At 44.5% G+C, this 12,508-nt stretch overlaps 1 pseudogene; it reads left to right on the forward strand.

Moving 5' to 3' along the window:
- The first annotated feature begins 4,203 nt into the window (after window positions 1-4,203).
- Window positions 4,204-12,508, forward strand: part of LOC113981369 — a 31,564-nt pseudogene continuing 23,259 nt past the window's right edge.

The following is a 12,508-nucleotide window of genomic DNA, read 5'->3' on the forward strand; positions in this document are numbered from 1 at the left end:
GTGGCAGTTCTAAAGGCACCCTGTAAGATGTAATCAGTTGCACCACATTGCAGATGAGGAAGCAGAAATAGTGAGATGAGAAGATACACAGGTTTCAAAGTCCAGATTGTGCATAGGCTTGCCAACTTTCTAAACCGATCAGATGGTCCTTACGTCCACATGAACAGTGGTATCTTGAGTGCATGCCACTGCTTTAAAACAGAGAGATAAGTAATCAACTCAGTTTAGCTACAATCATATCTTTGTTTCCTAATAAAAAGAATTATCAACCAGTGATGATGAGGTTTGTATCATAGTTGTGGCTAGAAACACCAGCCAAATTTCATGGCCTCTGCTGCGCTACAGTTCCTAGGCAATACACCAAGAAGCATAACAAGCCTGTTGTTAAATTGTACACATGCCACAAATTGATGAAAACATCACTAATACCTATTAAAAAGTTGGATAAAAGAAAAAATTTTCTGGATTCTTGGATGCTTTATTGCCTTTTGTGGGCCTTTTTTTGTGACTAAGTATTCCTTGCCACTAGACTTCTAAATCAAGACATTCCTCATTTTTTCCTGACATTTTCTTCTCTATTTACCAGGCTTCTTATCTCTTTAAATTAAACCATTGTAATCATAGCTAAACAGATATTATCTAAAGGCCACATGGGCCTTCTCTTCAAACATCACGAATCTGTGATATTTCAGGTAGCTCCTTAGAGAATGTAACCCTAGAAAGCAAGAAATGTCTTTTCAGATTGTCACAGTCCCTTTGGATCTCTCAAATTTACAGGACAATGTACTCTATAAATTAAACTTTATTTTATGAGCTCATTAGGAAAGAAAACAAACATGACAAACAAAGGCCCAAGACCCTTTTCACAGACTAGTCTAACACACGAATTCACTAATTCATCATATAAGTCATGAGACTTCTCACTCACAAGTTCTCTAACTCATAACTTGCAACTCATAACTTGTGCATCTATGAGTAAAATAGTTACCTAGCTGATGGTGACAATGCTTTTCCTTCCTTCCTTCCTTCAGTCCAACTGCTGTTGGATCCACTTCAAAAGCTGATGTTTTTATACTTTCCAACTTGGAAGTTTGGTCTATACCATTTCCATGAGTTAGCAGATTCTGAAGAAACTGACAATCATTATGCAAGGATTATGGTTGCAGGAGACAGCGAGCTTCAGGTGATAATGACTGCATAATGACCTTTTACCTCTTTCTGGCCACCTGTCCCACCTATGTGTTGCACTCACTTTGACCTAATGGCTCTGCTCCCAGCATACATCAGGCCTTAGCATGAGCTGTGTTAGCCAAAATCTGAGCAGGAGTTAAGTGAACAGTCACACCTGATTCAGCCTCCTTTTCCACTAAAAAATATAACTGTATTAAATTTAGCAGAGGAATTAAGGATGCTTTTATCTACATGCATTATTTGTGGTACCTGTTATAGGTTAGAAATCCAAGAAGGGGAATTTTTTTCTTCCCCCTGCCCCCCACTGTAGGAGAGATGGAGTTTGAATGGAAGGGGGCAAGGGAGCCAATTAGCCTTACAAAAGAACTGGTTGGCCAGGCTGCATTCCTAGCTAATGGCCCATCAGAGGCTGGGGGGAGAGGGGAGGAGTTTTGGGACGGGGTGGTGTAATAGATTATAATCTGAGAGAGGAATTTTTCCTTCCCTGCTTCCCTGTAAGAGAAACAGGAGCACCAAACAGGGAAGGGGGAAGGGAAGGCGATTAGCCTAACAAAAGATTTAGCCAGCCTGGCTACATTTCTAGCTAATGGCCCATTGGAAGGCTGGCTCTGCTCGGATGGGAGGGAGGCAGTTCTGCTGGGCCCTCTCTGGAGGACAGAGACAGGGTCTGCGTGCAGAGCATTTTGGAGAGAAGGCCTGGAAGCCTGTTTGCCTGACTGCCTGCCCCTGGCCAGCCCAGACTGCTGATTTCAGCTTGGCCTGAAAGCTGCCTCTTGGCCCCGGCCCGAATCTGCTGTGTTTCATCGGAGAGTCTCTGTGCTCGCTAGGAGGAAACAGGAGCTTCTTGAGACGCCATCACCTGGGAACCACAGTGAGTCCCTAGGGGCGAACTGCCTTCCTACCTTTTTTTTTCCCTCCATTTGAGGGGTGGGGGTCCCCCATCTTCCTTCCGGCTCCTTCCGTGATCTGAGACCGGCCCCAGGCCCTTTTTTCCCCGTGGTGGCCGCCGGAGCCCGGCAGCGCCCCCTGCCGACCACACCAGCGAACTGCAGGCCCTGCACCTTCAGTGACCCGGCAGCGCCCCCTGCCGACCACACCAGCGAACTGCAGGCACTGCACCTTCAGTAACCCAACAGCGCCCCCTACCGACCACACCAGCGAACTGCAGGCACTGCACCTTCAGTGACCCAACAGTGCCCCCTACCGACCACAACAGCGAACTGCAGGCTCTGCACCTCTGCGATCCAACAGCGCCCCTGCAGGCCACGATTAGGACTGCGCTAATAGGACAGAGAAGTATTTACCAGACTTTGCTTTTCTAGGACCACTGTATAGTTTTGTTGTGTTCTGTTACTGTTCTTAACTGTTTTGCTAACATACATATATCTTTTAATAAAGGGTTGTTATCTCTTCTGTTTTTCCACACTTCCTCGAGTAAAGCCCCGTAAATTTTAAATCCACAATTGCTGAGAGAGAGGAGTTTTGTTTTGTCCCATAACTCATCCTCTTTAGCAAACCTTCCAGTCTTTTCAGACTGAGACATTATTGGTGCCCAACGTGGGGCCTGGAAAGAGGAAAGGTGGAAAAAGAATAACTACCCTTTGTGTGAGTTACGCGTGTTTTGAACCCCTTGTGTGATTTGACGTGTGTTTTAAACCTGTAGGCACCATGATGTTAGGGGTTGTTGCTTTCCTCTGGCATGTAACCATGCCAAGATATCTGTCCCACCTGTCAACGTGTTTCAGTTCAGATACTAGTACTTACATTGCGATAAGTGCTTTTGAGATCATGCACTGGGTTTATGATACGGCAAACTCAGCGCCTGTGATTTTCATCCGAAATATGTCCTCAAGGATGCGCTACTGTTCTAGCCTAAGCTGTTTCCTCTGGGGTTTTAAGGATAATAGCACCAATTCCTATGGAGAAACACAGGGGAATGTGTTTGCCCAGTCCTTTATTCAGTTCCCCTTTGGATACAATACAACGGCCTTTAGCGTTTCCATCCTAGTTTGTGCCAACACAATATACCTAATATACGTAGCCAAGGCCATGAATTACCGAGAGGGCACCCAGGCGCCTGCCCCAGGGATAGAAAACCTCGAGTGGCATGGATTATGGGAGGATATGGGTAAATTCTTAGAAAGTTGTTCAGTCCCCACAACGTGGAAGCTCACCCTTGAACAACTCTTGAACCCTACAAAAATAATGAAAGCCGTGAGAGAGAGAGGTCGTGATGGATCCATGGAGAGGCAATCGGCAGCTGCATGTGGGGCCTTGGTCATTGCTTACCGGAAGTTGCTCAGTATGGTGCAGCAGTTTCAGGGAAAAGGAACAGATGAAACCAAAATGCCTAATACCAAGGTGACTCAGGATAAGGCCAAATCAGAGGGGCAGGCTGAGCCAACAGAGGTTGCCCCTAATACCAAGGTGACTCAGGATAAGGCCAAATCAGAGGGGCAGACCAAGCCAACGGAGGTTGCCCCTATCCAGAGGAAGAAATATAAAGCCAAATCAGTTCGCCCAGTTGACGATGATGGGGAGGCCAGACCCTCACAGGAGGCTACTCCAGAGCCAGAAATCATCATTGAGTCTTTATCGTATAACAACCTCCGGAGCTTACGGGCAGACGTTGCTCGTTGCCCCAATGAGCCCGTTCTGACCTGGATGATCCGAGTTTGGGACTCCACAGGTGATGCCATAAACCTTGATGGCAGTGAAGCGAGGTTCTTGAGGTCTATTGCCCAGGATGTGGGTATTGAGGAGGCATTTGTGAGGGAATCGAAGTCCCTGTCCCTCTGGGCATGGCTTTTGGATGGTGTGAGGGAGAGGTTCATCTACAGAGATTCCTTGCAGGCCGATCATTATACCACGAGGTGGAAGACCATAGAGGAAGGGATCCTACGTCTGAGGGAAATGGCACTGCTAGAAGTGTTGTTCGGAGGGGATGGGCAACCCACCAATGATCCTGACAAGGTTAAGTGTACACCCCAGATGTGGTGGAGCTTCACACGTATGGGGCTGTCCACACATAAAGGTTACCTGACATCATTGCAGGCTGGGGAGAAGCGGGAGCCAGTGATGTCTATAATAAATCAACTTCGATTGTACAACAGTATGATCGAAGGACCGCTACAGACCCGCATCTCCACTGTAGAGACAATGATGAAGGAGCTCAAGGAATTAACTGTAGGGTTGAAAGATAATCAGGAGAGACTGAAAGATAATCAGGAGAGACTGAAAGAGAGGATTGAGGGAAACAATTCCCATGTGGCCCCAGTGAGAACCAGACGGCCCCCAGCTAAAGAGAGCGGACAGACCTCACAAACTGAGTTGTGGTACTTCCTGACTGACCATGGAGAAGACATGAGACGATGGGACAGGAAACCTACCCGTGCTCTAGCAGCCCGAGTACAAGAGTTAAAAGAGAAAGAAAAAAGGAAGTCTGTGAAAGTGAGTGCCGTGCCAGTATCCTGTGGGCAGGGATCTGACCCTCTAGAGGGTACCTCCTGTCGGCATTCACAAGAGGAAGATGGTGACTGGCAGGATGAAGACCAGTGTTAGAGGGGTCCTGCCTCTAGCCAGGTAGAGGCACGGGACAACCGTGTCTATTGGACTGTGTGGATCAGATGGCCTGGCACGTCAGACCCACAAAAATACCAGGCTTTGGTTGATACTGGCGCTCAGTGTACGTTAATGCCCTCAGGACATGTGGGACCAGAGACTATTTCCATTTCTGGGGTGACTGGAGGGTCTCAAGAGTTGACCATGGTGGAAGCTGAGGTGAGCTTGACCGGGAAAGACTGGCAGAAACACCCCATTGCGACTGGTCCAGATGCCCCATGTATCCTGGGCATTGACTATTGTCTCAGTTAGAAGAGACTGGAATGTTTGCTAAAGAGGATGAGTTATGAGATAGACCAAACTTCTCTCTCTCAGCAATTGTAAATTTGAAATTAAGGGGCTTTAATCGAGGAAGTGTGGAAAAAACAGAAGAAATAACAACCCTTTATTAAAAGATATAAGTATGTTGGCAAAAACAGTAACAGAACACAAAAAAAACCTAGAGAGTAGTCCTAGAAAAAAAAACAAAACAAAAAAAAAGGTCTGAATGAATACTTCTCTGTCCTTTAGAGCAGTCCTAATCATGACCTGCAGGGGGCACTGTTGGGTCGCTGGAGGTGCAGAGCCTGCAGTTCTCTGTGTTGACCTGCAGGGGGCACTGTTGGGCTCTGGCGGTCACCGTGCAAGGAGGGGGTCTGGGGGGTGGTCTCGGATCATGGGAGAAGCCGACAGGAAAACGGAGACCCCTCCCCCAATGGGAGAAGGGCAGAAGGAAAAGTAGTTCACCCCCACAGGACCCACCGTTGCTTGATTAAAGCCCCTTAATTTTTTGAATTTACAATTGCTGAGAGAGAGGAGTTTGGTCTGTCTCATAACTCATCCTCTTTAGCAAACATTCCAGTCTCTTCAGACTGAGACAGTACTCTTTCAAGACAAGATGTCTTAGTCAGAGAGACATACCATGACCTTCCCAAGGTCACATAATAACTGACAACTGTGAAAAGAATCCCAGTTCCCCATCCTCTACAGTAATGAGATCATTCTTCCCCATTGTATTTATATTTTCCTCTTTCTCAGTCTCCCTTTCTTGGTCTCAAAACCCTCACTCCTTTTTTCTATTGCCTCACCTCTGTGTCTTCACATTGCTTTTCCAGTGTGAAAAGCAAGATGCTAACTGCAGTATGACTTGCTTAGAAGAATGAACATTACCTGAGACTATGAGTTTTTACCTCAGGGTCAATTTGTGTTAAGGAAACTTTGCTGTCTGACCATTCAGATGCCACTCTGTGAGTCACACTTGCACCATCCAAGATTTTAACTGCTAGGACCAAAGCCCTTTTGCAGCAAGCAGTTCCAAGTCCTGTTTGACTCCCTACAGACACCACACTCACACAGTCAGACAAGTTTCCCTTACTGGCTTGACCCTATGTTTCCTGTAGCAGAGTCCAAGGTGTCTAGTTCCTTTAAGTATTTTAATTGTGGTGCAGCAACGTAACAACAGCTCTAGCTGGGTGCCTCTGAGAAGGGACCTTGAACAAAGAAATCCCTGGGCTTTTATACCCTTACAGTCTATGCACCCGTTCTTCACGCACTCTTCATGTGCCTCACATGTGCCTCTTGGTCCAATGGTGATTTTTTTTGTCTGTGGTCCTCTTGTTTATTTGGTGTCTGAATGATCAGCCACCCCCTGGACAGTCAGCACCACAGGTTCATTGCCTGTAATTTCCCACCACCCAGAGCACAATTGCAGCTTGCACATCGAGCTATCTGCCCTAGGTGTATTCCTCAACAGTCCTCCCTTTGTTTTAATTGAGCATACCTGCTAATATACTTAAAGAAAAAAGAAAAATCTTTCCCAGCATTTAACCACTGCCCTTATATACAACATTATTACAAGTAACAAACAGAACAGAATTAAGACTAACAAGATTACCATAGGGCAGAGTACAAGATTATAGATTCCTGTGCACAAATACTTAAATTATTACCAATACAAAATCACAATCAATTAGTTGATCATCCACTACTCGTTTGATGTGAGAATGGTGTATCCAGTTTTCCTTACCTAAAACTTTACAGCAAAATAAGAACATAGTAGGACAGTATATGCCCCCCCTATTTAGGTTCCAATTTGGATTTTCCTGAAAATACCTTAATTAACCCTTCTTGTCCAGGTTGTATATCATGTACCTGTATTTCAGGTGGTGTAAACTGCAATGGTTCATGTTCATCTAAGAGGCTGGTCCTAGGTATAATTGCCTGACAAACACTATTCCTGTTGATGACAACCCTAGAGGTTGGTGAATATCCCAATATCCCATAGTACTATTCCTAAACTTCAGGCCATTTTAAACCTATCTTACTACAAGTTTGAGCAGTTTTATTATTTCTTTCAATTTCATAGGAGCCTTTGGTATGAGCTGGACAGTGCACTACAGCGATTTCCCATGGAAACTTAGTAGCTTTCATCAGCATTTGGATTTCAGTTCCATTGAAAATATTATTTTCTGATGAGGTAATGAACTCTCATTCTTTCCATAGCATGGACGTTGCATGACACTCTCCAAAAACATATTTAGTATCAGTATAAAGAGTCACTCATTGATTACATCCCCACTAGGCTGCTCTTGCTAATGCAGTTAATTCAGCCCCTTGGGCACTCACCAAGGGTTGTAGAGGTTCTGCTTCAAGTACCTCTAAGTTTCTCATCACTGCATAGTCTGTTGATCCATTAGTGAATGGGATTAGATCCAAGTTGTCTAGAGGTTGATCTTGCAGATCTTCCCAAAGGTGACTGGAGTGAAACACTAACCAAGCACAATCATGATGCAGTTCACCATCAGAGGGAACAGGCAATAAAGTTGCTGGAATCAAAACAATACATATTTTCAAAGTAATATTATCCATATGTAAAATCATTAATTCATAATGATATGCTCTTTGTGGAGGCAATGCTTGTGAAGCATGTTGTTTAAGAATCATTTATACTTCAAGTGGAACATACACTGTTGTTGGGTGACTCAGAACTAATAGTCTGCTCCTTTTCATGATAGTTGCTGTTGCTGCCATCACTTTAATGCAGGAATTACTCCCTGTTGCTACAGTATCTAGTTGAGTTGAATAATAAGACACAGGACAGCAATGCAGGCCTAGATTTTGAATAAGGACTCCACTAGCTACTCCTTTGTTCTCATGCAGAAATAGTTCAAAGGGCTTGGAGTAATCCGGCAATCATGGTGCCAGAACAGAAGCTAAAGTTCCTTTTATAGCTTGGGAAGCCTTTTCTGTCTCTGCATCCTGACGTATACAGCATAGGTTCCACTTCCTCTGTCTTGGTAACTTCTGTCAATGTTTTACTTAACTCCCTTAGTCCCAGTAACCAGAGTCTGCCATATCTTACTGTTGTGGTGGGGGGAAACAGTTTCCCCTCCCCTAGAGCTAAGAAAGTAGTAACCCTCGAGGGGGTGGTGACCCTTTGGGGTCGAGCCAATGAACGCTTCTGCGAAATATAAACATTATCACACTAAGACTGGAAGAGAAGGGTTGTAGTTGTTGTAGTTGAAGAAGAAGCCATGTTGTGAGCCACGAGGAAGGGACAGGAGCCCCTTTGGGGGACCCCAGCCCCCCCAGCCCCTGGTTGGGGGGCTACAGGGACTTGGAACAGTGTAAGACTGGGCTAAGTATCTGTAGCTGAGTTTTTCCTCCACCGTGGACAGTAGAAGTGGCAGCAAGAACAGTACTGACCGAGGAGAAGCGGTGGCAGAGAGCCAGCAGTAGATAAGAAGCAGCAAACAAGCAGCAGAAGCCAGCACGCAGCCGAGGAAGACACAGAGTTGTCTGAGAGAGAGAACCAGCAGCAGAGAGAGAACTAAGTTCTACAGAGAGAGAATTTGGGGTAAGGACTTCAACCAAAACTTCCCCAAACTCCTTTGAGACCCCTCCTAGGAGGAGGGAGATGGACTCTTGCTTGAGAAGAGTCTTGGAATGCAGCAGCACTGCTGAAAGAGGAGCTAAGAAGCTCAGGCATCCTGAAAGCTGGACCAGGACGGTCAATGGAATGTGTGTGTGGGGGGTGACCTTGGGCCCCCCCTCACTGCTGCTGAGAAGCTAGCAGCCTGAGATCAGAGCACGGAAGCTCTGATAGAACTCTTGAGGCAAAGGCCTTCAACTGAAAGCTGCCCAAGACATTCTAACTCAGGAGTGAATCCCCTGAGGAAGGGACCTTCATGTGGGTCTTACAACCCATGATATGACGTAGTGAAGCCAGTCTTGTCCCTGCTACACAGTCCACGGAAGAGGAGACCTTCGTTTGTAGACGAAGGGCCGAGGGGCTTGGATATCCCCTCGTGTGTATTGGCAGAGATCCAGCTACAGCTGCTGCATGGAAGACAGAGAGAAACTACTGCCTTAGAGGGACTTCTGCTCTGAGAGAGGAAAGGATCTTTCCCTTCTTCCCTCCTGGACTTTTATTTGGAAGGGAGAAGAGATTTGATCCATTGTAAATACTGTATGTCATGGTAGAGATAGTTAAGATTGTGTGTGATGTATTATAATATTTATTTGTACAGTGTATTGTAATATATCCCTTTCCCCCCATTTTAAGTCTTGTGTGGTGTCTGAAAAACCCATCTCACACTGGGTTGAGATGTGGGAGGGGGGCTAGAACTAGGGAATTGGATTTTAGGGCTCTCAAACCATGACACTTACCACCCCTAAGAAATGCTTGCAATTGTTTTCCTCATTACCAGCTGAGGAACCATAGCCTGGTTACCATAGCCTGGACCAGTTCTAGGTCTAATCTTTGTCCTTTTATTAATATAAATCCTAAATATTTTACTTCCTGATGACACAGCTGAAACTTAGAACAGTGGTTAATTTCTGCTGAAGCGATACATTGACAAATAGTGTCTTTCAAACAATCTTCATATGCCTTGCTGGCAAGTAATAAATCATCTACACATTGCACAAGAACAAATTTGCCTGGTAATTTTATACATTAAGTGCAGTGCAGTAAGTGCCAAAATTCTCTGCAGATTCAACAGACCTAGCTCTCTAACTCCTGAAAACCACAACAGAACTTGAAAGCATTTTCTTATTTGTTTCTTCTTTTCACTGAAGGGGCAATACAAAGCATTACACAACAGAACCACTTTCTTGCTCAGGCAGTACACTCTTTGCATATCTTCCTCCTGGAAGAAAATTAAACAATGCCCCTGAAGTTAATATAAATAACATTGTTTTAAGGTTTTCTGCTGCTGTGACTGTGCAACTAAACGGGGCCACAGGTGATGCTTTCCATTTATGAATAGAGCTTACTAAGTTTTCTCTAGAGCAATTTCAACAGTTCTCCTTATTCTGGAAGAAGTCTTTTGCCATGCTCTTACCTATATAAATGTACACGTATATATGCTTTTCTAAATATTTTTTAAAAGTATACACAAAATTACCACCATTATAAGCACGTACTAGTCCACAGAAAATCTCATACACTTGCACAAAAAATAAAGCAGTGTTTCAGCTGATGTGTACCTTCTGGAGAACCTGCTCTTGGCATGGTATTTCAAGTTTACTCCCTAAAAACAATTAAAATAGTTACAACTAAATCTGAATTCACAAAAAAAATATATTTTTTGCAGAAAAAAAGACACAAATAGCACACATTCTGAAGCTGAGTGTGCCTCTACATGCAGATCTCCCTGAATCCTCCTTTTTGAAGGGACTCCATATGCACATAATAGCAACATATCAGAATGAACAACTACTTAAGCTGGTGTTTTGTGCACTGTCCAGAAACATGTTTCCTCTGTGCACCAATTCCCTATTTGCTAATTGCAAAAGAAGAAAATCTTTTTAAAAGCCACGATAAAAAATTAAATAAACTCTTAGGTTAAAGCATTTTGAAGGAGTCACCGTACATTAAAACACTGTCTATAGCACAGAATTCTGAATAGTTTCCAACTTAGTCTTTTAAAATGCTTCTGAGTTTGTACTGGCATGAATCATTCCTATAAGAGGTTGGGTTGTTGTTTTTTTGTTTGAGGTTTTTTTTTAAAATATAGCCAACATTCCTATCAGTCTTTTCTTTCTGAACAATGTTCAGTGATGCCCTTAAATCATCCCCAAATATTCACAAAAAATGGTAGGAGACAGGCTGTTCACCTTGGAGACCTGCTGCTGATATGGGTACAGCCCAGCACAAGACTGACACTCTCTCCCCTGGATTTTCACAGGTCAGTGAGAGCTAACCAAACCCCGCTGGAACCACAATGCTACCCAAGGTGTAGGCCCCTTCCCAGGGCAGACCTATTTCAGGGCGCCTGGCCCTTCACAAAGAAAAAAGAACTCTTCCTGGTGCTCCCACTGGTTTCTCCAGGATAGGTTGTATCACCACACTGGGCCCCTCGCGGCACCCTTCACCACTTTGGATTCAGGGATCTGAACCTGACTCCCTTTTGATGGGCTGAGGGCAATGGAGGCCATCACCTGCCCTTTTGGAATGGTGCTTGCCTATCACTTAAGACTGACTGACCCATGTTCAACTGCTGTTCACATGGAACCCTGCTCCACAGAGCACTGGACAGAGATCACATCTCATCAACACCCGCCATGGGCCTTTGTAATGCTTTGTTTTAATCAAATAGTTGAATTCCCCTGATCCACACCAGTTTCCAAATGGTTGCTGGGTGCTGACTGAGGCAGGGCACTGGCCTGAGGACCCTCCCCTGTGGAACCATGCACTATGCACAGCATGAGTCAGTCAGGAGAGGTGATTGTCCCACTCTATGTTGCACTGGTGCAGCCCCACCTCAAGTACTGTGTGCAGTTTTGGGAGCTTCAGTATAAGAAAGATATCAAACTATTAGAGTGTGTCCAGAGGAGGGTGATCAAGATGGTGAAAGGTCTTGAGGGCAAGACTTATGAGGAGTAGTTGAGGTCACTTGGTTTGTTCAGCTTGGAGAAGAGAAGGCTGAGGGGAGACCTCATTGCAGTCTGCAAATTCCTCAAGAAGGGCAGCGAAGGGGGAGGTGCTGATCTCCTCTCTCTGGTGACCAGTGATAGGACATGTGGAAACAGTATGAGGCTACATCAGGGGAAGTTCAGACTGGACATGAGGAAAAGGTTCTTCACTGAGAGTGTGGTCAGGCACTGGAACAGGCTCCCCAGGGAAGCGGTCTCAGCACCAAGCCTGACAGAGTTTAAGGAGCATCTGGATGATGCTCTTAGCCATATGGTTTAGTGTAAGGTAGTCTTGCGAGGAATAGGGAGTTGGACTCGATGATCCTTATGAGTTGCTTCCAACTTAGGATATCCTATCCTATCCTATCCTATCGCAACGGAATTTAACAATTTCCTTTGGGACATAATTAATTTCACTGATTAGCACATTTTACTGTAAGTAATCTTATTTTTAATATAAAACTGTCTTCTTATTGGTTTTATTTGGCTCTTAGAAAGACAGGTTCTATCCTGTCAACCTTTTGCACTCCATATCCCCAAAAAGAGTCTTTTATAAGTCATTTCCTGTAGATGCCAAGTCATTTTTGTTTTGATCTTCTATAAACACAACAGTGGTACTTTATTTCCATATATAATATATATTTGTATGCTGAACGATCAGAGATAATGACCTATAGATTAGATAGCAAATTGAGAGTCATTGTAAGCATGCAGAAGAATGTAAGAGAGTATGTGGACTGTTCTAAAGATGAAAACATTGTTAGCATTACCTCTCAAAAAAAGAAAATCAAAGAAAGTA

Source organism: Neopelma chrysocephalum, unplaced genomic scaffold (genome assembly GCF_003984885.1).
Source record: "Neopelma chrysocephalum unplaced genomic scaffold, ASM398488v2 Primary Assembly neopelma1_96511, whole genome shotgun sequence".
NCBI lineage: Eukaryota > Metazoa > Chordata > Aves > Passeriformes > Pipridae > Neopelma > Neopelma chrysocephalum.